At 44.0% G+C, this 21,835-nt stretch overlaps 1 protein-coding gene across 3 annotated transcripts in view; it reads left to right on the top strand.

Annotated features, from left to right (window-relative positions):
- Positions 1-1,830: 1,830 nt before the first annotated feature.
- The window catches only part of add2 (adducin 2 (beta)), a 116,914-nt gene continuing 96,909 nt past the window's right edge, over positions 1,831-21,835 (top strand). The window contains exon 1 of one of the 3 annotated variants that reach the window (XM_052040972.1): positions 1,831-2,125. The gene's annotated coding sequence lies outside the window, so the exon portion shown is untranslated. The other 2 variants (XM_052040968.1, XM_052040970.1) reach the window with 2 other exon arrangements.

The following is a 21,835-nucleotide window of genomic DNA, read 5'->3' as shown; positions in this document are numbered from 1 at the left end:
ATGAAACAGTGATCCCTAGTTGTGGATTCTCCCACAAGAGGAAACATCTCCACATCTCTCTGTCAAGACCGCTCAGGATCTTGTATGTTTCAGTGGAGTCCCTTTTCAGTCTCCTAAACATAAACCTGTCCAGTCTTGTAAATCCCAGCAGATACAGGCCCAACTTGTCCAACCTTCCAAGTTCCAACTGATACAAACCGAGGCTCACCAACTTTTCCTCTTAAGGTGATCCATTCACGCTAGGAATAAAAACAGAATATGTTGGAAATACTCAGCAGGTTGGGCAGCATCTGTGGAAGGAGAGACGGAGTTGATGTTTCAGGTTAAAGCCCTTTTGTTAGAATTGAGAAAGAGAGAAAACAAGTCAGTTTAAAGTTGTAGAGAGAGAAGAGGAGGGATGGATATGATAGAGTGAAGCCAGGGTTGCTGTGCTGATGAAGCCATCTGGTTGATAGGTTATTGAGGAAGATTAGAGAGAGAAAAAAAATAGAACAGTACTGCACAGGAACAGGCCCTTCAGCCCACGATGTTGTGCTGAACTAATTCAACTAGTAATTAAATGCCTAACTAAATTAATCCCTTCTGCCTACACAATGTCCATATCCCTCCCTTCTCTGCACATTCATGTGCCTATCTAAGAGCCTCTTAAACATCTCCATGCTATTTGCCTCCACCACCACCCCTGGCAGCACATTCCAGAGACTCACTTCTCTCTGTGGGTAAAAAAAAATTGCCCCACACATCTCCTTTGAACTTGCCCCCTCTCACCTTAAATGCATGTCTTCTAGTATTAGACATTTCGACCCTGGGAAAAGGATTTCAGCTGTTTACTTTAAGCCTCTCATAATCTTATAAACTTCTATCAGGTCTCCCCTCAGCCTCCGTCACTTCAGAGCAAACAAACCAAGTTTGTCCAATCTCTCTTTATAGCTTATATCCTCTAATCCAGGCAGCATCCTGGTAAATCTCTCCTGCACCCTCTCTGAAATGCAAACTGCAGGTCAGAGTTGTAGGAAATGCCCAGCAAGTTGGGCAGCATTAATGGAGAGAGAAAAACTGAGTTAAAATTGCAGATGGTTAACCTACGGCAGAACTGGTACAAATGGAAATATTTACCAGAAATTGTTTAATTTTATATTGAGTGTGGAAGGCTGTAACGCGCCCAGACAGAAGATGAGCTGCAGACACAAGAGACTGCTGATGCTGGAATTTGGAGCAACAACAAAAAAAATCTGCTGGAGGAACTCAGCGGGTCCAGCAGCGTCTAATGCAGGGTTTCCACAACAGATGCTGCTCCAGGATGAGCTGCATTTCTTCAAGTGTATGTTGGGCCTCGACAGAATGGTGCAGGGAGCCACAGACACATGGGTCAGAGTGGGACTGAGATGGGGAATTAAATCGACCAGTTTCCAGGCTGGAATCTGGCAATCTTTTCTGAACTGCTTCCGATGCACTAACATCCTTCTATTAAATAGGGAGACCAATTCTGCACACAGTGTTTCAGTGCGAGGATTGAACGTTTAATTTGCCTGTCCCCGCGCTGCAAATTAACAGAAAAATAACATTATCCTCCTGATTTAATGGCTATCTCGTCACCGTGCCTTATTCAGGGGGCTGACTGGTTGCTGTAAATGGATTGACCACCGAAGGGAGGTGGGAGAGGGGGAGGAGTAGGAGTTGGAGTTGCCTGCAGCCCCCCCGGGGAAGCCGCCCTGCCCCGGTGTGAGGGAGAGGGGGAGCCGCCCTGCAGCCCCATTGACTCTCCCTGCTCCCAGCAGAGGGCGCGGGAGTGCCCGGGGCAACAGCTGCAGCCGGCGAGTAATGCCAGGCTCTGATGTAAACAGACGGGACTCCCGAGCCTTTGTTGGCGGCTGCATCGGTGCCGAGTGGCCGGCCGGGGATGCGGCTGCAGCGGCCGTGCCGCTGACCGAGGAGTGCGCGTAGGGAGGGGGGTGGGGGAGCGGTGCTGAGGGCGGAAACCTGAAGCAGGGCTGCGGCGCATCACTGGCAGCTTCCAATGCAGAGGCAGGGACAGATCCCGCGGACGTGTGATCAGTGCACGGAAGATAACCCGGCTGCTGGGTTATAGAGAGGTTCTGCGCTCCACCAAACGTCGGATTAGTTGGTGAGCTTGTGCTATTTTATATAATGGTGGTCCGCGCCCGTTCACTGGTGGCGAGGAGTGGCTTTGAGTCTCTGCTCGTGTTTATTCCAGGAGAGACTTTCATTATGCAGAAGGCATTTTTTGAAACACCGATTGCCTCAGTTACCTTTGTGAGTGTGAACTTTTTTTTTGCAATGCCTGGGGAGGGGTTTAATGTTGCTTCGTTATTCGGCACCTGGTCGGCAGAAAGAAAGTGCTTTGGCACCGGGCAACTGATTGATCTGTGACATGCTATTGTTTGTAGACTGTGCTTGGTTACTGTCTGCGGAGGGAGTACCCCCTGTACCCCTGGACCCATTGATTGCAGCGGAGAGCCTGTCTTTGTTGTACAATGTGTTGAATATCCTTCCTTCCCATTGAAGCAAATAACTCGAAAACCATCTTTGCTCTACCTGTTAGTGTCCGTCCGACTGCTCACAAAATCGAGTATCGGTAAATAATAAATATAGACCAGGGGGTGTAATTTCATTTGGCGAGGTTTTCTATGTAATAATATATTTTTGCAAAAGCAAAATCCTCCGCATTAATATGTGAGAAAGTGACGTGTTATGTTAAATACTAGAGAAAAATTAATCCTTTAACAAATGTCAAATATAACAGACATATGCTTAAAATTTGTCAGAACTGATTGCATGCAGGATGTTAATCAGGCTTTTGCCCTACTACTAGTACCCTTACCCAAGGAAGGGGACTTGTAGACACTGGAATGGGTTAAAGGAGTGGGTGGCATAAACTAGAGCAAAACGTGAATCATTCAGTTATTGTGACTGAAACCACATATGTGTTCCTTTTCAGATGTTTACATATCTCTTTCATTGTTTGTATCATTGGCACTATTAAAACATTAAAGCAGAGTGACTCCCAGAGCAAGTGTGTGAATGGGACTGATTGCAGTCGACAGCGGTGTGGTGGACGGTGTACATTTGCCACTTGATGAAAATCTAAAAGTGCAGATGTTGCCACGTGATGTTGAATATAGTTTTCTTCCCCTGTATTAGCTTCCTCTGTCGGTTGATGTTGAGGCACCTCAAATGGAGGTGGATATTGGAATGCAGTATTATCCTGTATCTTTGTATGGGAGGGAAATCTCAAAGAAAATCTACCTCAGGAAGGGTGTGCCGGCCCTGGAGGCGGTCCAGAGAAGGTTCACAAGAATGATCCCAGGAATGAAAGGGTTAATGTATGAGGAGCACTTGATGTTATTGGGCCTGCACTCGATGGAGTTCAGAAGGATGAGGGGGGACCTCATTGAAGCCCTGCAGAATATTGAAAGGCCTGGATAGAGTGGACGTGAAGAGGATGTTTCCATTAGTAGGAGAGTCTAGGATGCTCCTTTAAAACTGAGATGAGGAGGAACTTCTTCAGCCAGAGGGTGGAGAATCTGTGGAATTCTTTGCCACAGAGGGCTGTGGGGGCCAAGTCATTGGGTGTATTTAAGGCAGAGATTGATCGGTTCTTGATTGATAGGAAGGTTAAGGGTTAGAGGGAGAAGAAGGGAGAATGGGGTTGAGAAAAATCAGCCACGATTGAATGGCGGAGCGGACTTGATGGGCTAAATGGCCTAACTCTGCTCCTATATCTTATGTTAAGATATCCATGAAAGACCCATCGTAGCTCTTTGCACAACTGCTGCAACGCCTGTTAGAAGACTGCCCAGAACTATAGACAGTACATCAAATTGATTTATATTGTACAACGATCGATTGCAATGGATGACAGGCTCCTGCAATGGAACAATGTGATTTGAATGGAATTGCTAATGTGATTTTGTGCCAAGTGAGTCACTCTATCTGATTTCACAGCGTGGTACTGGATGTACTAAAAGATTGTAAAAATATCTTGGTTTAGGTAGCATTTTAATTTTTTTTAAATCATGTATGCAAATGGAGAAGTTAATGGCATACATTACCACATTGACTTGAAGATTGTGTTGTTGAAATGTGTTACGTCTATTTTGGTTTGAGAAACATTATGGTAGCTTTTGGACGACATACAGAGCTGATATTGTCTTAATACAGGAAAGAGGTTTCAAGAACATCATGTTATTTAACACTTTCCCCCTCATCCCATGCAGCCAATAGCATGTAACTTCATTTCATTTGGTTGGGTTACTAATCCCTTCCACTACAGTGAGTGTTCACAAACATCAGTTCCTCACCCCCTTGAGTCTGTTCTACCACTGTTACGTCACAGCTGCTCAGCACCGTAACCCCATGTAATGTCTTTTCCCTGTGTCCGTTAATATGCATGCCTAACAAAAACCTGTCAATGTCAGGTTTGAAATTTCAGCACCTTTTGTTGGTGAGTGGTCAGATTCTCACCACTCACTGTGCAAAGAGCTCCAAATGACCAAGCACAAATTTCAATGCCTCATTATTCTGCAGCAGAGAAAATAGTTCCTCCATCTACTTATCAAACCTTTTAATCATTTTAAGCCATCTTAATTAGATCATCGCTTAATCTTGTATAGCTGAGGAAATATAAGCCCAGTTCTTGCAGGCTGTCCCCATGAATTAACCTCTTTAGCCTTGGTATCATTCTGTTCAAATAGCCTGGATATTCCTCCTGAAGTGGGATGCCTAGAATTAAATCAGAGCTGGCACAGTCTTGATGAGCCAATGGCCTCTGTCAGCGACATAATAATGGTATGAACCTAATTAAATAGTATGCCAGATGAGGTCTCAGCAGAGCCTGTCCAATTATAGCATGTCTTAGACTACAGCCCCTTTAGGATAAAGCCCAGTTTTTCTATTAGTCTTTCTGATTAAGTTAATGAGTAGGGTTTATACTTTTATTAGAATAAAGAAAGACTTGCATTTGTATAGTGCCTTTCGCAACCTCTATTTTTCAACACACTTTGCAACAGTGACCTGCAGTGTAAGAAACGCAGCAGCCAATTTGTGCAAAGCTCCCATACAATGTGATTATGATCAGATAATCTGTTTCAGTGGTAGCTGGAGGAATATCAGGAAAGTGATTTTCTAAAACTCAAAGGCTTTACCCAGTTTGTGACGATATCTAGAGTCCCATAGGCTGTCATGTTTGAAACTGCCATTCTATAATTTATTGTTAAAGCTGCTCAACTAATTAGACGTGGAACAGTTCTATTAACACATCTAGGAGAAGTTATGTACCTTTGCAATATCCATTTGCCTTGCAGAATTTAAGGGACAGGTTCACGTTGCAGATCTGACTTGCAAACCCCTTTGCAAAGTTTCAGTGGAGCTTCAAGGTGTGATTGAGTCATTGATCTTGCAGAACACTTCTGCATAAAGTATTACCTACTTCATTCAATGATAATTTATAAATCATGAAATACTAGTTCAAATGAAGCCCCAGAGTGGACAAAAATGTCCCAAGTTGTTGGCTGGTTGGTAGCTGCATGGTCTGGTGTTGAACCATTCGGTGTTTCTCTGAACTCCCAATCTCTGCCAAATGGTGTCCATCAGAATTTCTCCGTTTTTATTATACAAAATGCTATTCAAAGAGGTGGAATCTGAGGAAATGCATCACACATGGAAATGACAGCCTAGAATGATCGAAAATGTTCAGCCCATGAGTCCATGTTGGGTCAAAAAGCCACCAGGTCTAATCCCACCTTCCAGCACTGGGTCCATAGCCCTGTTGGTTACAGCTCTTCAAGTACACGTCCAAGTACTGATTAGATATGATGAAGGTTTCTGCCTCTACCCAGTGAGTTCCAGACCTTCAGCACCCACTGGATGAAAGCATTCTTCCTTGTCTCCCCTTTAGTCCCTCCACCAATCACCTTAAATCCACGCCCATGGTTTCTGATGTGGCAATGAGTTAAAATAGGCCCTTCCTATTTTATTCTGTCTAGGCCCCTCACAGGTTTGCAAACCGCAATTAAGTCTCCACTTACCCCCTCTGTCCCAAAGAAAACAATCCCAACCTATCCATTAGCAGAATCAGGTTTATTATCACTGATATATAAGATAAGATATCTTTATTAGTCATGTGTACATTGAAACACACAGTGAAATACATCTTCTGCGTAGAGTGTTCTGGGGGCAGCCCACAAGTGTCAGCACGCTTCCGGCACCAACATAGCATGCCCACAACTTCCTAACCCGTACGTCTTTGGAATGTGGGAGGAAACCGGAGCACTCGGAGGAAACCCACACAGTCACAGTGAGAACGTACAAACTCCTTACAGACAGTGGCCCCGGAATTGAACCCAGATCGCTGGCGCTGTAATAGCGTTACGCTAACCGCTACACTACTGTGTCCTACAATGGATAAGGTTATTCACATTTTGTGATCCTCTTTGAAAAGAGGTGCTGATGTGATTGAGGCAAACAGATGTGAAATATTGGATGGGATAAATAAAGTATTAAGGGGATTTAATTTAAAATAGATAAATCACCAGGCCCCAATGAAATACATCCCAGGCTGTTAAAAGAAGCAAGGGAGGAAATTTGTTGTGAAATTTGTTGCTTTGCGGCAGCAGTACAGTGCAAGACATAAAAATTATTATAACTTACAAAAATAAATAGTGCAAAAGAGGAATAATGAGGTTGGGTTCATGGACTGTTCAGAAATCTGATACAGGAGGGGAAGAAACTGTTCCTAAAAGGTTGAGTGTGGGTCTTCAGGCTCCTGTACCTCCTCCCCGATGGTAGTAACGAGAAGAGGGCATGTCCCAGATGGTGAGGGTCCTTCGTGATGGATGCCACCTTCTTGAGGCACCGCCTCTTGAAGACGTCCTCGATGGTGGGGAGGGTTGCGTGTGATGGAGCTGGCTGAGTCTACAATCCTCTGCAGCCCCTTGCAATCCTGTGTATTGGAGCCTCCATACCAGACAGTGATGCAGTCAGAATGCTCTCCACCGTACATCTGTAGAAATTTCTAAGAGTCTTTGTTGACATACTAAATCTCCTCAAACTCCTAATGAAGTAAAGCCGCTGGCGTGCCTTCTTCATGATTTCCTCATAACCACAATTTTGGCATCATCCTTGTAAATCCCACCACCCCCCCCCCCCCCCCCCCCCCCCAGCTCCCTCTCCAGTGCAATCACATCCTTCCTGTAAGGCAGTGACTAGAACTGTAATCGATGTCCAAATTCTGGGCGAACAAGTGTTGTATACAGTTTTAGCATAATCTTCCTGCTCTTAATTGCCAAGGCACAGAGTATCAAGGAAAACACGCTACATAGCTTTCTTATTGACCAAGAGTTGTTTTGTTTTAGTTTAATACAACTATCCTTACCTTCACATTAATAGTAGCATTCTTAAATAAATCTTGACCTCGAATTTTAGAAGGTGCACCTTTTCTGTAATGTGTCCTCGGAGAGATGAGTATACCAGATGTTAGCAGCTGTCCTACTTACAGTAAGATATCAGGCTCACATTATGCTGCTGATTCTACTTCACAATGGTAGAAATTAAACATAGATTGGGTGTAAAGGAGTCCTGCAAGTAATATGTTTAATTATAAATAAAATAAAGTCTTGCATTTATATCACATCTTCTACAGAATCAGGACATATCAAAGCACTTAAGAATTGAAATGTGTCTCTTGTAATGTGGGGAAAGTCACACTAACAACAGGATGATGATGTCTGGACAGTCTGTTTTAACGATGTTGATAAAGGGATGAAAGGCAGGGGTTGGGGTTGTGGGTGGAGTGGTTGTAGAGGGTGAGGCCTTTAAGTTACTCCCATGAGATCTAAAAAGTAAAGAAAAGGCAAATGCTTTAAATCTGAAATTAAAACAAAAAATGCTGGAAACACTGAACAGGTCAGTCAGCATTTGCAGAGAGAGAAACAAGGTTAATGTTTCAGGTTGAAGACACTTCTTCATCAGAACTGGGAAAGAGAAAAAAAACAAGTTGTAGAGGTGATGGGGGGAGAGATGCATAAGCCAAAGGGAATATCTCTGATAGGGTGAGGTCAGGGTTGCTGTGGGGATAAGTTGCAGATGTACAGTATAGTTGATGGGGGTAATTGGATAGTGATAATACAAACATAGAAACACTCTGATAACTGTAAGCTAGCGGGTGAGGCTGTGCTAATGAAGAGAGAAAAACTGAGCCAATATGAATGACTTGCAACAGAAATGGCCAGTTCTGGTACAGACAGAAAGTGAGTTGCCTGAAGTTAAAAGACGTTTGGACAGGTACGTAGATAGGAAAGGTTTAGAGAGATATGGGCCAAATGCGGACAAATGGAACTAGCTTAGATGGGCATCTTGGTCGGCATGGACCAGTTGGGCCAAAGGGTCTGTTTCTATGTTGTATTATTCTGTGACTCTAAGTTGTAAAATTGGGTATTGAGTCCTGAGGAGTGCAAAGTGCCCAGATGATTTGCTGTTCCTGAAGCTTGTGTAGTGCCCTTGTTACAACGGTAGAGAAGGTTACAGATAGATCAGAGTAGAAGTGGGATGGAGAGTTGAAGTGTCAGGCAACCAAGAAGCTCAGGGTCTGCTGCTGTAGGTGTTCTGCAAAGCAATCTCCATTGGTTTCTCCAACATAAGGGAGACCACATTGTGAACCACAAATTCAGCACACTAGATAGGAAGGAGTGTAAGTGAATTGTTCCTTCACCTGGAAAGGCTGGTTGGGTCCCTGGATAGTGGGAAGGGAAGAAGTAAAAGGACAGGTGTTGCACTTCTTGCAATTGTGTGGGATAGCGCCTTGAGATGGGCAGTGGGAAGTAGGGATAGAAGAGCAGACCAGGAGGTTGCAAAGCGACTGGTCCCTTCAATTGCTGATGGAATCTTGCTGGAGCAGATAGAAATGGCAAAGGATGATCCATTGGACGTGGAGGCTGTTGGGATAGGAGGACAACTCTCCTTGCTTTGTCCAGGCAGAGAGGGAGCAAGAACAGAGATGCAGGAGATGGATGAGATGTGATTCAGGGCTCCGTCAAGTATGTTATGGGAAACCAGGAAGAAGGAAGACATCTCAGAGATACTGGAATGGAATGTCTTACCATCAGAGTAAACGTTGGAGATGCAGGAACTTGGAGAGTGGAATGGAATACTCGTAGGAGGCAGGGTGAGAGGAAGAATAGTCAGGATGGGTGTAGGAGTTCGCATTTCCACTGAATGTTTGTGGTTAGCCTATCGCCTGAGGTGGAACGGGGGCTGTCAGAGAAAGACTGTGAAGGTGAAAATTGGCAGCAAATGTTCAAGTTCTATATCAGTTTATAAAATGATGAGAGGCACAGAAAGAGTAGACAGCCGGATTCTTTTTCCCAGAGTCGAAATATCTAATACTTGAGGGTATGCATTTAAGGTGAGAGGGGGTAAGTTCAAAGGAGATGTGCGGAGCAAGTTTTCTTTATACAGAGAGTGGTGGGTGTCTGGAATGTGCTGCCAGGGGTGGTGGTGGAGGCAGATATGATAGACGCATTTAAGAGGCTCATAGATAGGAACATGAATGTGCAGAGAATGAAGGGATATGGTGTAGGCAGAAGGGATTAGTTTAGTTTGGCATTTAATTACTAGTTTAATTAGTTTGGCACAACATAGTGGGCAGAAGGGCCTGTTCCTGTGCTGTGTTGTTCTGTGAGTGCAGGAAGCAGCACCAACTTAATGGTTGCTGTACGGAACCCATTGCCTCCATCTAAGTGTTCAGCAATCCCTCAGCACGGCACCTGATTGTTGGCCCAGATTTGTGCTGACATTTCTGGATTTGGACTTGAATCCACAGCCTTTGACTTGGCTAAGAGTGTGACCATTGAGTCATGGCCAAGATCTAAAGTTCAAGAACATTACAAACCAAAAAAAACAATGTCCACCCATAATGGGACTGTTTTCCATTTTAGAAAATTGTAAGGAGCTATGCTGATTAGTTTTGTAACTATTTCATTGCGTTTTATGTTTTCTTTCATGCTTTCTGTGTCAAAATTATTTCAGTATCTCTTGAAGTAGATGCAAAGTCAGTACCCCAGCTGTAGTGCTCACAACTAGTTGTGCCTCCAGCCAAGCAGTTCCACTACAGTTACGACACTGGCAGTGTGGAAAATTACCCAACTCTTCATCGCAGAAAATAGGACACATCCAATCTGACTGACTACCGTTCAATTGGTCTAAATAATCAGCAAAGTGCTGGAAGCTGTCATTGACAATGCTTTCAACCACAGGACTCCAGACCTCATCACAACCTTGGTCCAAGCACCGACCAAAGAGCTGCATTCCAGAGGTGAGGTGAGAACGATTGGCCTTGATATCAAGGCAATATTTGACCAAGTGGTGCACTAAGACACACTGGTGATCTGAAGTCAATGTGCATCAAAGGGAAAACGCTCCACTGGTTGGAGTGAAACCTCCCGCAAAGCAAGATGGTGGTGATCATTGAAGGTCAATCATCCCAGTCCCTGGACATCAGTGCAGGAGTTCCTCAGGGCAGTGTCCTGGGCCCAACCATCTTCAGCTGCCTTGTCAGTGACCTTCCTTCCACCATAGGGTCAGAAATGTGGATGCTTACTGATGATTGCACTATGTCCAAATGAGTAGTTCATTGCCGGAATGAAGTAAGACCCAGACAACGTTCGTGCATAGTATGTAACGTTTGTGTCACACGTACCTTGTTATGACCATCTCCGGAAACAGAGAATCTAATCACCTCCCCTTGATGCTTAATGGTATTGCCATCATCGCGTTCCCCCACTCTCAGTATCCTCTGGATCACCATTAACCAGAAACTCAGGTGCATGAATCAAGTAAATGATGTGGCTCCAAGAGCAAGTCAGAGGCTGGGAATCCTGTCACGTGACTCATTTCCTGACACTCCAAAGCCTTCTCCATCATGTACAAGACACAAGTCAGGAGTGTGATGGAATACTCTTCATTCGTCTGGATGAATGCAGCTCTGACAATTCTCAAGGAGCTGAGCACCACCCAGGACAAAGCATCCTCCTCGATTCTAACACATCCACCACCCTTAACGTTCTTTCTCTCTGCCTCTGGCACAGTGGCTGCAGCATATACCAGCTACAAAATGCTCTGCTGTTACTTACCCAGGCTACTCCAACAGCACCTTCCGAACCCACAGACGTGGGCAGCAGGTGCAGGGAAACACCACCCCTCCAAATTTCACACCATCCTGACTTGGAAATGCATCACTAGCCCTTCATTGTTGCTGGGTCCAAATCCTGGAATCCCCTTCCCACAGCTCAGCGGGAGTCCTTTCACCTGAAAGACTGCAACAGTTGAGCCACCACTTTCTCAAGGGCAATTTAGGAATGGCAATAAAGGCTGCCTGAAAAACACTTCTTTTGTTCAAGTCAGTAGTTGAAATTGTGGAAATGTTTCCAGTGCAGTCCAGCGTATCCTCCTGGAGTTTTTGGAGACTTGGTATTATGTCACAGCAAATCACAATGTTGCCTTTTCATCTCCAAACTAAGGAGGCCTTGCTCGGCTGGGAGGGAAATAAGAGCTGACGATCGTCGGAAATGGGCAGCTTGCTGTGATCCCTGCATCGTTGTACCATTGGTTGGGTCACTCAAGAAGGCACAAATACTTGCAGAACATTTCGAAAGCCTGCCTTCCAGAATAGAGAATTCCACAGCTTCACTACCCTCTGGGTGAAAAAAGAAATTAGATCATAGCATGTAGAACACTACAGGAACAGGCCCTTCACTCACTCTGTCTCTGCTGACCATGATGCCAATTTAAACTGTACATCTGCCTGCACGTGATGCATACCCTCCACTGCAGTTTTCCTCGGTCTTCAATGGCATACGCTGCAGCGTTAGGCTATGACCTTGTGTTCAGGACATCTCCACCATGAGGAACATCTTTTCTGCATGTAGTCTATCCAGTCATGAGAGGGTTTTTCTTTTAATTTACAATGAAGTCTCCTCTTATTCTTCCAAACTCTAGTGAATATCATTCCAGTCTCTCCTCCGACAACAGTCCTACCATTCCAGGGATCAGACCTGGGAACCTTCACTGCACTTCCTCCAGAGCAAGAATATTTGAACACATAATACTCAAGGTATGGTCTCAGCAAGGCCTCGTACAATTGCAGTAAGATATCCCTGCTCCTGTACTCAAATCCTCATGTTGTACCATTTGACTCCTTAACCCCTTTGCTGCACAAGGACACCCAGCACTTGTTGCACCTCTCCCTTCCCTAATGTGTTTGTGACCGGATAATCTTTCCTGTGTTTGCCACCAGTGGATAACCTTGTATTTTTCCGCATTTTACTGCATCTGCTGTGCATTTGCCACTTCGCCAGCCTGACCAAATCATATTGGAGCTTCTCTCACTCTCCCACCCACCTTTGTGTATTCAAGATACAGCATTTAATTCCTACATCTAAACAGTTAATATATATTGAAACCGCACAGCTCTGCACATCACAGAAACCAGCCTCCCCTCTGTGGACTCTGTCTACACTTCTCGCTGCCTCGGCAAAGCAGTCAACATGAAGACCCCACTCAGCCTGGACATTCTCTCTCCTGCCCCCTCCCATCGGGAAGAAGATACAAAGGCCTAAAAGCACATGCCACCAGGCTCAAGGACAGCTTCTATCCTGCTGTTATAAGCCATTGAAGAGTCCCCTAGTATGATAAGATGGACTCTTGATCTCTCAATCTACCTCATTATGGCCTTGCACCTTATTATCGACCTGTACTGCACTTTCTCTGTAACTGTATTCTGTTATTGTTTTCCTTGTACTACCTCAATGCATTGTTGTAATGAAATGATCTGTATGGATGGCATGCAAAACAAAGTTTTTCTCTGTACATGTAACAATAATAAACCAATTTACCAATTTTTTCTGAATAGCTAGGGTCCAAGCACTGATCCCTGTGGTATCTCATTGGTTGCTGCCTGCCGTTCAAGCAGTTTATTCCTATTCTTTGTTTCTTCTTTGCAACCAATTCTCTATCCATGTCAGTACCTTGCTCCCAATCCCGATTTGCTCTCTAATCTCCTGTGTGGGACCTTATTAAAAGCTTTCTGAATGTCCAAGTACATCACATCAACTGGTTCCCCCTCCTCTATTTTGCTAGTTACATCCTCAGCCTAGTTGAAGGGTCTCCTACACCCTAGATGAAGGGTCTCAACCTGAAATGTTGACTGTCCATTTCCCTCCATTGATGCTGCCTGACCTGCTGAGTTCCTCCAGCGCTTTGTGTTGCTTTAGCATTTTTTTTTACCACTCCAACCTTTCCATCTGATGGCCAATTCCCTCGCCATGCTATCTAGAACTCTTCGTGTCTAATTCTGTTGACCGACCTGTGTGACATCTTATCAAAAGCATCCTGAAAATCCAAATACACTGATATCCCCCTTTATCTTTTTTAACTTGTCACATCCTCAGAGGACTTCAGTAGATTAGGCAAATGTAATGTTCCTGCCATTAATCCATGCTGTCTTTGCTCAATCATGTTATTCTTCCCAAGTATTTCCTGCATTTTCTGTTTGTAGTTCACATTTCCCATGTGTTTTCTTTAGTGCAATTTTATCAGGACTTAAGAAAAAAGTCTTTCCCCTTGAGTGAAAATTTTCAAGCTTCAATCTGCTGTGATCTTTAGGCCAATAAGGCCAAAGGCAGGTTGTTACAAGAATAGGGGCAGATGGCCATTTAAGTCCAACTGTGGCTGAGCAGAAACAATTACAGAAGCCCTGACTGTAATATTCCAAGCAACATACATCGACTTTAGTTGGGGAGGCAGAGACCAGAATATTGCAAGTGCTTACACCCTTGATTAAAATTGTATGTAGGGATAAACTCAGTAACTACAGACACTTCTATTTAACCTCAGCGGTGGGGAAAGTTCTCTAAGCCATAATCAAGGACAGCATTAGTAGTCACTTGGACATGTGTGGATGATTAAAGAAAGCCAGCACTGAATTTGTTAAATGATATCTAACAGTCTTGTAGAATTTTTGATGAGGTGATGGAGAGAGGCAATGAGGAAAAAGCAGTTGATGTGGTACGAATGGACTTTCAGAAGGTATTTAGTAAGGTGCCAGGTACTGGACTTGTCATCGTGATTGAAGGTGATGGAATAAAAGGGTGTGGAGAAGCCGGGATAGCAAAAAATGGATCAATAATCACAAACAAGAAGTGAAAGATTGTAGCAAGAACAACTGTTGGAGGCGCTCAGCAGGTTGAGCAGCATCTGTGGAGGTAAACAGTACGACTGATGCAGGGTCTTGAGCTGAAGCATCGACTGTTCCTTTGCCTCCACCGATGCTGTCTGACCCGCTGAGTTCCCCCAGCAGTTCGTTTTGTGTTCCAGATTCCAGCGTCTGCAGTCTCTTGTGTCTCCTGTGAAAGATTGTACCTTGCCCCCACTCTGAAAATAGTCTAATTCCCCAAGCATTGGTACGAGGGCCAGTGCTTTTCTTAACGTATATATATTAAGTGACGTGGCCCTGGGTATACGGGGCACAGTCCCTGAGAATTTATTGGCTTTTAGTCCTATTAATCTCTTCCTTTCAACTTGGCGGTGTGAATTGTGAGGACGACAGTAATAGAAGTTAAGGAAACGTAGACAGGCTGTTGCAGTGGCTGGCAGGTGAAATTTAATACTGGGAAATGTGAGGTTTTATGTTTGATAGGAAGAACAAAAAGAGTAAATATATACTGGGGGGCACAAGTATTACAAGTGTACAGAAACAGAGAGATCTGTGTATTGTTCATTGAAAGTGGTAGGGCAGGTTGAGAAAGTGATATAAACACAAAACATACACTGTTCTGGGCTTTATGAATAGAAGCACAGAGCACAAGTGCAAGGAAGTCATGATGAATCTTTATAGAACACTGGTTCAGCCAGAACTGAACTATTGTGTTCACTTCAAAGCGTCACACCTTAGGAAAGATTGGAAGGCTTTGGAGAGCGTGGAGAGATGAGGAGCTATGTGCATTGAATGTACAAGTTAGGGTTGTTTTTGGAACGGAAGAGGTTTGCAAGGGAAAGGGATAGATTTAAAATCACGAAGAGTATTGACAGAGTGAGGAGAAACTGTTCCCAATGGCGGAGGGGTCAAGAACCAGACGATATAAATGAAGGTGACTGACAAAAGAAGCAAAAGTTGGCCTAGAACACACTGCCCTGGAGTGTGGTGGAGTTGGACTAAATTGTAGTGTTCAGAAAGGAGTGAATAAGTATCTGAAAGGAGAGAGCTTGCAGGGCTAGGGAGAGATGGTGGCGAATGAGACTAACTGGACTGCTCTCACTTGGAGCTGGTCCAAACACGTTGGGCTGAAGGACTTGTTTTCAGCAGAAAGAGGCCCTTTATCCCACCATTCCCATATCATCCATTAAAGACCCATTTGTAGTAATCCCACTGGCCAGCATTTAGTCTGTTGCTTATATCTATAAGGCCTCCTTTTTGATGCAATATCTACCTTGAATAGTTCTCACTCTCTCTCCACTGATAGCGTAGGGGCCAGTTTCCATTTGATTAACGAGGCTGAGAGCAGCTGCTTCTAAACAAACTCTTTGCCCCTGGGATACAGGTTCCCACTGGCAGTCGTGCATTTCTCCTGCACTGACCTAAACTGCTCAGTGTCATCGCTGGTGAAAATTTGCATAGCTTACAGTTGGAGTCGAAGCATTTTTGTGTTTTTTTTAGTCTGTTCATGGTTGAAACACAGTATTTGGGCTTTACCAATGTGATGCTTAAATTCCATGACCACGTGGAATGAGGGGTGAACGGAATCAAATAAAGCACATTGATTATGGCTAGGAATAACTTGGCAAAGATTAGTTTGAGCTGCCAGTTAGCAGTATTGAAGGCCAGCTGGGTCCAATGGTCCATTGAATATATTCTGCAGACTTTATGCTGTCACACTGCACAATGTGTCTGGAGACTACTGAAGTGTCTCAATCTTTTGTCAGAATCAGGTTGGGGGATCTGGAGGCCCTTTGAAGAGCGAGACGGCAACTGATGTCAGGGTTTTTTTTCGTCTGCTTGATAAATGGAATTTGTGTTAATTAGCCTGACGTGGTCTTGCATCTGTGGCCACAGTTATTGTGACTTGGAATGAAACTTGACAAAGATCATTTGTGGCAATGCCACTCAAAGTCCTAACGCTTGAAGCAGAACAGGTAACAGCTGGAAGAGATATTCCACTAACAAAACATTTTTGTTAAAGTGACTGAATTAACCAAATTTCCAGTCAGCTAAGGCATAATAATTCTATGAATTTGGGTGAATCATTCGGAAAAACCAGTTCTGTGATACTGTATGAGGTTGTCACAACCTTGTCCAGCATCAAGAAAATGCTTACATTTCAATAGTCGAGTGTTGTGCAAGAACTGAGAGTCCACTCTGACACTAATTAACCACAAATCTCAGCAGATCAAAAGACATGTTGAAGATGAGTTGGTGATATGTGGGGCTTTAGTGATGGTACTTCAGGCTAAGGCGCTCCTTGTTATTAAAACATGCTTTGCTAATCAATCATAAGTTCAGGAATAACAGACTGGCGATGGGGACAGGGGTGGGTGTTTAGCCCCTGCATAATGAGAGCCAGAGGCCAGAGTCAGAGTGCTCTGTATGCTTGATACATAGACTGTCATGTTTTGCTGTTTGAGTCGGAGGAGGGGAGCACACCACCCAGATTTAACAACAGCTACTTCCTTTCAACCATTCAGTTCTTGAACCAACCAGCAAAACCCAAATCACCACAGTTTAGCATCACTATGACCACTAAGCACTAATGTGGACTTTTCTTTTGTTCTAACTGCATTTTGTAAAAATTGTGTACAATGTACGTTTAATTTAATTTTTCTTGTGAATGCTGCTTATCTGGTGCTATGTGCCTGTGATGCTGCAGCAAGTAAGTTTTCCTTTGCACCTGTGCATACGTGTACTTGTGCAGGCGACCATAAACTCCACTTCGACTTTGAAATGCCGTCAATTCTTACAACTGAGTCATTGCATTCTCTTGAGCACCAACAGCTTTAATGGACTCGGAGCAGTGAGGAGAGGAGCAATGCCGGAGGGAACAAACCTGTTGTGGATGGAATAGGAGAAACAAAAGGAAATGTAGTAAACAACAGCCGTAGCTCTCCAATTCCAGCGCTATGAGCAGCTTCACTTAGTTTCACGTTAGGAGGCCATTTGGCCCATTAGGTCACTGCTGGCTGTCAGTAGTTCCACTCCTCTCCTTACTCCCCTGCACATGCTCATCATTTCCCCTTTGATTCTATCTTGCCATGAATCTGCGATAGTGTAGTGTAGCGGTTAGCGTAACGCTATTACAGCGCCAGTGACCCGGGTTCAATTCCAGCCAGTCTGTAAGGAGTTTGTACGTTCTTCCCGTGTCTGCGTGGGTTTCCTCCAGGTGCTCTGGTTTCCTCCCACATCCCAAAGACGTATGGGATGGAAGTTGTGGGCATGCTATGTTGGCGCCGGAAGCGTAGCGACACTTGTGCGCTGCCCCCAGAACACTCTGCGCAAAAGATGCATTTTGCTGTGTGTTTTGGTGTATATGTGACTAATAAAGATATAATTTACTGCGATCCCTGCATGTCTATGGGATGTGGGAGGAAATCGGAGCACCCGGGGGAAACCCAGGTGGTCACAGGGAGAATATGCAAACTCCGTGCAAGCAGCACCGGAGGTTGGGACTGTGAGACAGCAGCACTAACTGCTGCATCTCCAGATGAGATTCAATGCTGAACAGCAGTTCTCAGAAGTTAAAGCAAAAGCTCACAGAGAGTACCTGTGAGCTTAAGATGCTAGGATATTGCACTGTAAAACCAAAAGTACTTCAATGACTTGTGAAGCACCTGCTTTAGGGCTCGAGTAGAATTCTGCGTCTGGTCTCGCCCTGCTCAGAGAGTGGGTGAAGTAGTGGATACATCTGTTTGGTGCTGCATTCAAAATCCTTTGGTTACTCGGCTTGGAGAACAAGCTGTCTTGTTCCAGAGGAGTGCAGACTGTAGGCTTTTTAAAATAATGAAGATATTTACACACATCCATGTGGTTACTTATGTGAAACAGATAAGTTAAGGAGTCAGGAACGGCAAGCTTGTAAACAATGAGATGACTTTGGGAGTGTCTTTGCAGAAGGTCATTGACTGCTACCGCAGGAGAATACTCCCTTGTATATTTATAGCAAGCTGTGTTACTGCAGGACAGCATTCCTTGTGTGTGATACAGCACACTGTTACTGGAAGATATCACCTGCGTGTTATGTAGCACACTGTGCTGCTGTAAAGTAACACACGTGTTGTGTATTATTGGAGGAGCAGAATTGCTTGTGCATTATGAGGCATACAGTGTTTCTACAGAATAATACACTCTTGTATGTTATACACGATGTTACTGGTGTATAACATTCATCTATTATGTAGCACACTGTGTTACTGGAGGATAAGACTTCCTCATGTTAACTTGCACAAATTGTGGATACCTACTGTAATGTGTTGTATAGAACCCATTGATATTCCAGGGGTAGCATGCTGATATGCATTTAATAGTGCAAGTTTTAGTTTAAGTTTATTGTTGTCATAGGCATACATACCTAGGGTATAAATGCCAGGAAAATGAGCTTTTTGCTGCAGCAGCACAGTGCATCACCAGACAAGGACAAACGCAAGAACGTAAATTTAAATTAACGTAAGTTTTATATATCTTACATGTGTGTGAAATAAGCAACAAACTAAACATAATGTCACTAGTACAAGTTTGAGAGAGAAGAAAAGAATAGTCTGGGGTAGTGTTAGAGTTTTTTCAGGTTGATTCAAGAACCTGACGGCAGTGGGGAAGAAGCTGTTGTTGAACTTTGAGGTGTGGGTCTTCAGGCTCCTGTACCTCCTGCCTGATGGCAGCATCAAGAAGAGGGCATGGCCCGGATGGTGGGGGTCCCTGATGATGGATGTTGCCTTCCTGAGACATTGCCTGTGGTAGATGTCCTCGACGGTGGGGAGAGCTGTAGCCGTGAGGGAACTGGCCGAGTCCACCACTTTCTGTAGCCTCTTGTGTTCCTGTGCACTGGAGCTCCCACACCAGGCCGTGATGCAACCAGTCTGAATGCTTCCCACTGTACATCTATGGAAGTTGGTCAGATATATCAGTACCATATGTTGTAGATTAATGCGCACTCCTGTTTTATAAAGTGCATTGTTCCTTTGTATAACCTTCCTGCGCTGTGTTCCTTTTGTTTTGCTGCTGGATAACAATCCCTTGTGTACTTTATTGTATTCAGTTTTCAGCAGGATAATATCCCCCTGAGATGCACATTATTATCAGAAGATAAGACTTTCTCGTCTCTTGGATAGTACAGTATGTTACTGCAAGGTCATTCTGTTCCTCCATTAATGTTTTTATATAATCCTGGAAGTGGATAACTGACCACTGCCTGTATCTCCCATCTGAAAACTGTCTGCGTTAAGACCTGATCTGAATGCAAACTTTGACCTTTGCATTTGTCCTGAAGTTTGTGCTGGGTTAGGTGGTTTGAGACAGGACTATGTTTAATGATAAGTGCCTCAAGGCTGGAGGGTATGGTAATAAGCAAAACAAATCTTGGCTAAAAGTGAGCTTCAGCCTTCCAAGCATCTTTTTTTTGACATTGCTAATGAAGACTCATGCAGCTAGTTGTCAACATAGGAACAAACTGATGCTATTTTTTGATTTGCAAGAGGAAATGACTTTCAGGCCTGTTTAAACATTGTGCTTTAAATTTTCCCCATATATTTCAAATTTTTTAAGTTATGAGAGGCATAGAACACAGAATCATTTCCCTAGGGTAAAAATATCAAACACCAGAAGGCATGCTTTTAAGCTTAGAGGAGGGAAGTTTAAAGGCTACGTGAGGGGCAAGTTTTTTTATGCAGAGAGTGATAGGTGCCTAGAATGAGTTACCAGGGGTAGTAGTGGAAGCAGGCAGTTTGGTGGCGTTTAGATGAACACGTAAATATGGAGGGATATGGATGGTACACAGGAAGAGGACATTCAGCATAACTTGGCATCAAGATCAGCACAACGTAGTGGGCCGAATGGCCTGCCCAGTGCTGTACTGTTCTATGTTCTTTGTATCGAGAGTTGCAGGTAACGAGGATCAGATTAATTGGGTGACCTAAAGGTAACTCATACAAGAAAGGTGTGCCCAAATCTCCCGTCCTCCCTGAAGCAGTCCCTCAGTCTAAGCACATTCCTGAGGATAAAACCACCCCCCCACCTGAGCTGGAGGCTTGTGGATGTATTTCAGATAATTCTACTTGTTCAGTGCTCTCTTAAAAATAATGATTTGAATTTTTTTGAATTAACAGAGAGAGTTGGTAACAGGAATACATTGGATATTGTAGAAAATAAGACATAGAACAGTGCAGCACAGGACAAGGATTTCAGAAGGTGCTTGACAAAGTCCCACAAATAGTAAAACTCAGATGATCTGGTGTGTTTGGGACTTCGGTGTTGGATTGGTGGATTTTTTTTGATTATTGGATATTACTTCTATTGACAACCTGACGCTTCTAACTCGCTCTTTTTAGATGTTACACAGTATTAGAATAAATTTTCCAATAAATATGGTAAGTTTAAAGGGAGCACAAGAAATGGGGAATGGGTCAGTTTAAAGGGAGCACAAGAAATGGGACGTGTTGGGTCGAGAGGGAGTATGCCCAACATTACCTGGTAGTTGAATAACGGATTATTAGTTTTACTATACTAAACTGGTTAGAAAAATTGAGGCCTATGGAAAATTTAGTTAGCAGCACTGTGGATAAGAATCTAGCTTAAGAGTAGGAAGGGAGTTTTGTGACTTGGAGCATGGCTCCCAAGGATGAGTTTTGAGACCACAGCTCTGTTGATATTTAGCAACATTGGACATAGGTGTGTGAAGTAAAGTCTCAAAGTTTGTAGGTGACTGAAATCTTGGGGCGGCACATTAGTGTAGTGGTTAGCGTAGCACTGTTACAGCACCAGAGACCCGGGTTCAATTCCCGCCACTGTCTGTAAGGGGTTTGTATGTTCTCCCTGTGTCTGCGTGGGTTTCCTCCGGGTGCTCCGGTTTCCTCCCACGTTCCAAAGATGTATGGGTTAGGAGCTGTGGGTGTGCTATGTTGGCGCTGGAAGACTGCCACCCCAGCACATTCTCAGTAACACAAGACTCATTTCACTGTGTGTTTCGATGTATATGTGACTAATAAATAAATATCTTGTCTTACGTGTTCAAAGTGAGGAGGTCAGTAATCGGCTGCAAGACGATATAGGCTGGCTGAAAGGGCAGAATCAGCAGATGAATTTTGTTACACATATAAGTGTAAGATGAGAGATCTTGACAGAAATATGAGGACATGCAAACTAAATGGTCTAAAGGGTGTGCAACGACATAGGGACCGGGAGCACAGAGCACTGCAAGTGGCAGAACATGTTCAGATGGGGATTAGTCACATCTGTGTGATCCTGGGATTTGTAAGTAAAAGCATAGAGTACAAGATCAAAGGGGTTCATTCTACAGGAGTTCAAGAGTCAGAAAGTTATGTTGCTTAGACTACAACTGGAGGGTATGAAGATTCAAGAGAGAAGCAGTGAAGATTTCACCCAGAGGGTGGTTGCAATCTGGAGCTCACTGCCTGAGGGCATGGTCGAGGCAGAGAGACTCTCAACGTTGAAGAAATATCTAGACAAGCACTTGCATTGCCAGGGCAGAGAGGTTTATTGACCAAGAGCTGGTAAATGGAATTGGTGTAGATGGCCAGCATTGACAAAGGACCTGCTTCTGTG

Source organism: Pristis pectinata, chromosome 29, assembly GCF_009764475.1.
Source record: "Pristis pectinata isolate sPriPec2 chromosome 29, sPriPec2.1.pri, whole genome shotgun sequence".
NCBI lineage: Eukaryota > Metazoa > Chordata > Chondrichthyes > Rhinopristiformes > Pristidae > Pristis > Pristis pectinata.
This window is presented reverse-complemented; position numbering and strand designations above follow the sequence as displayed.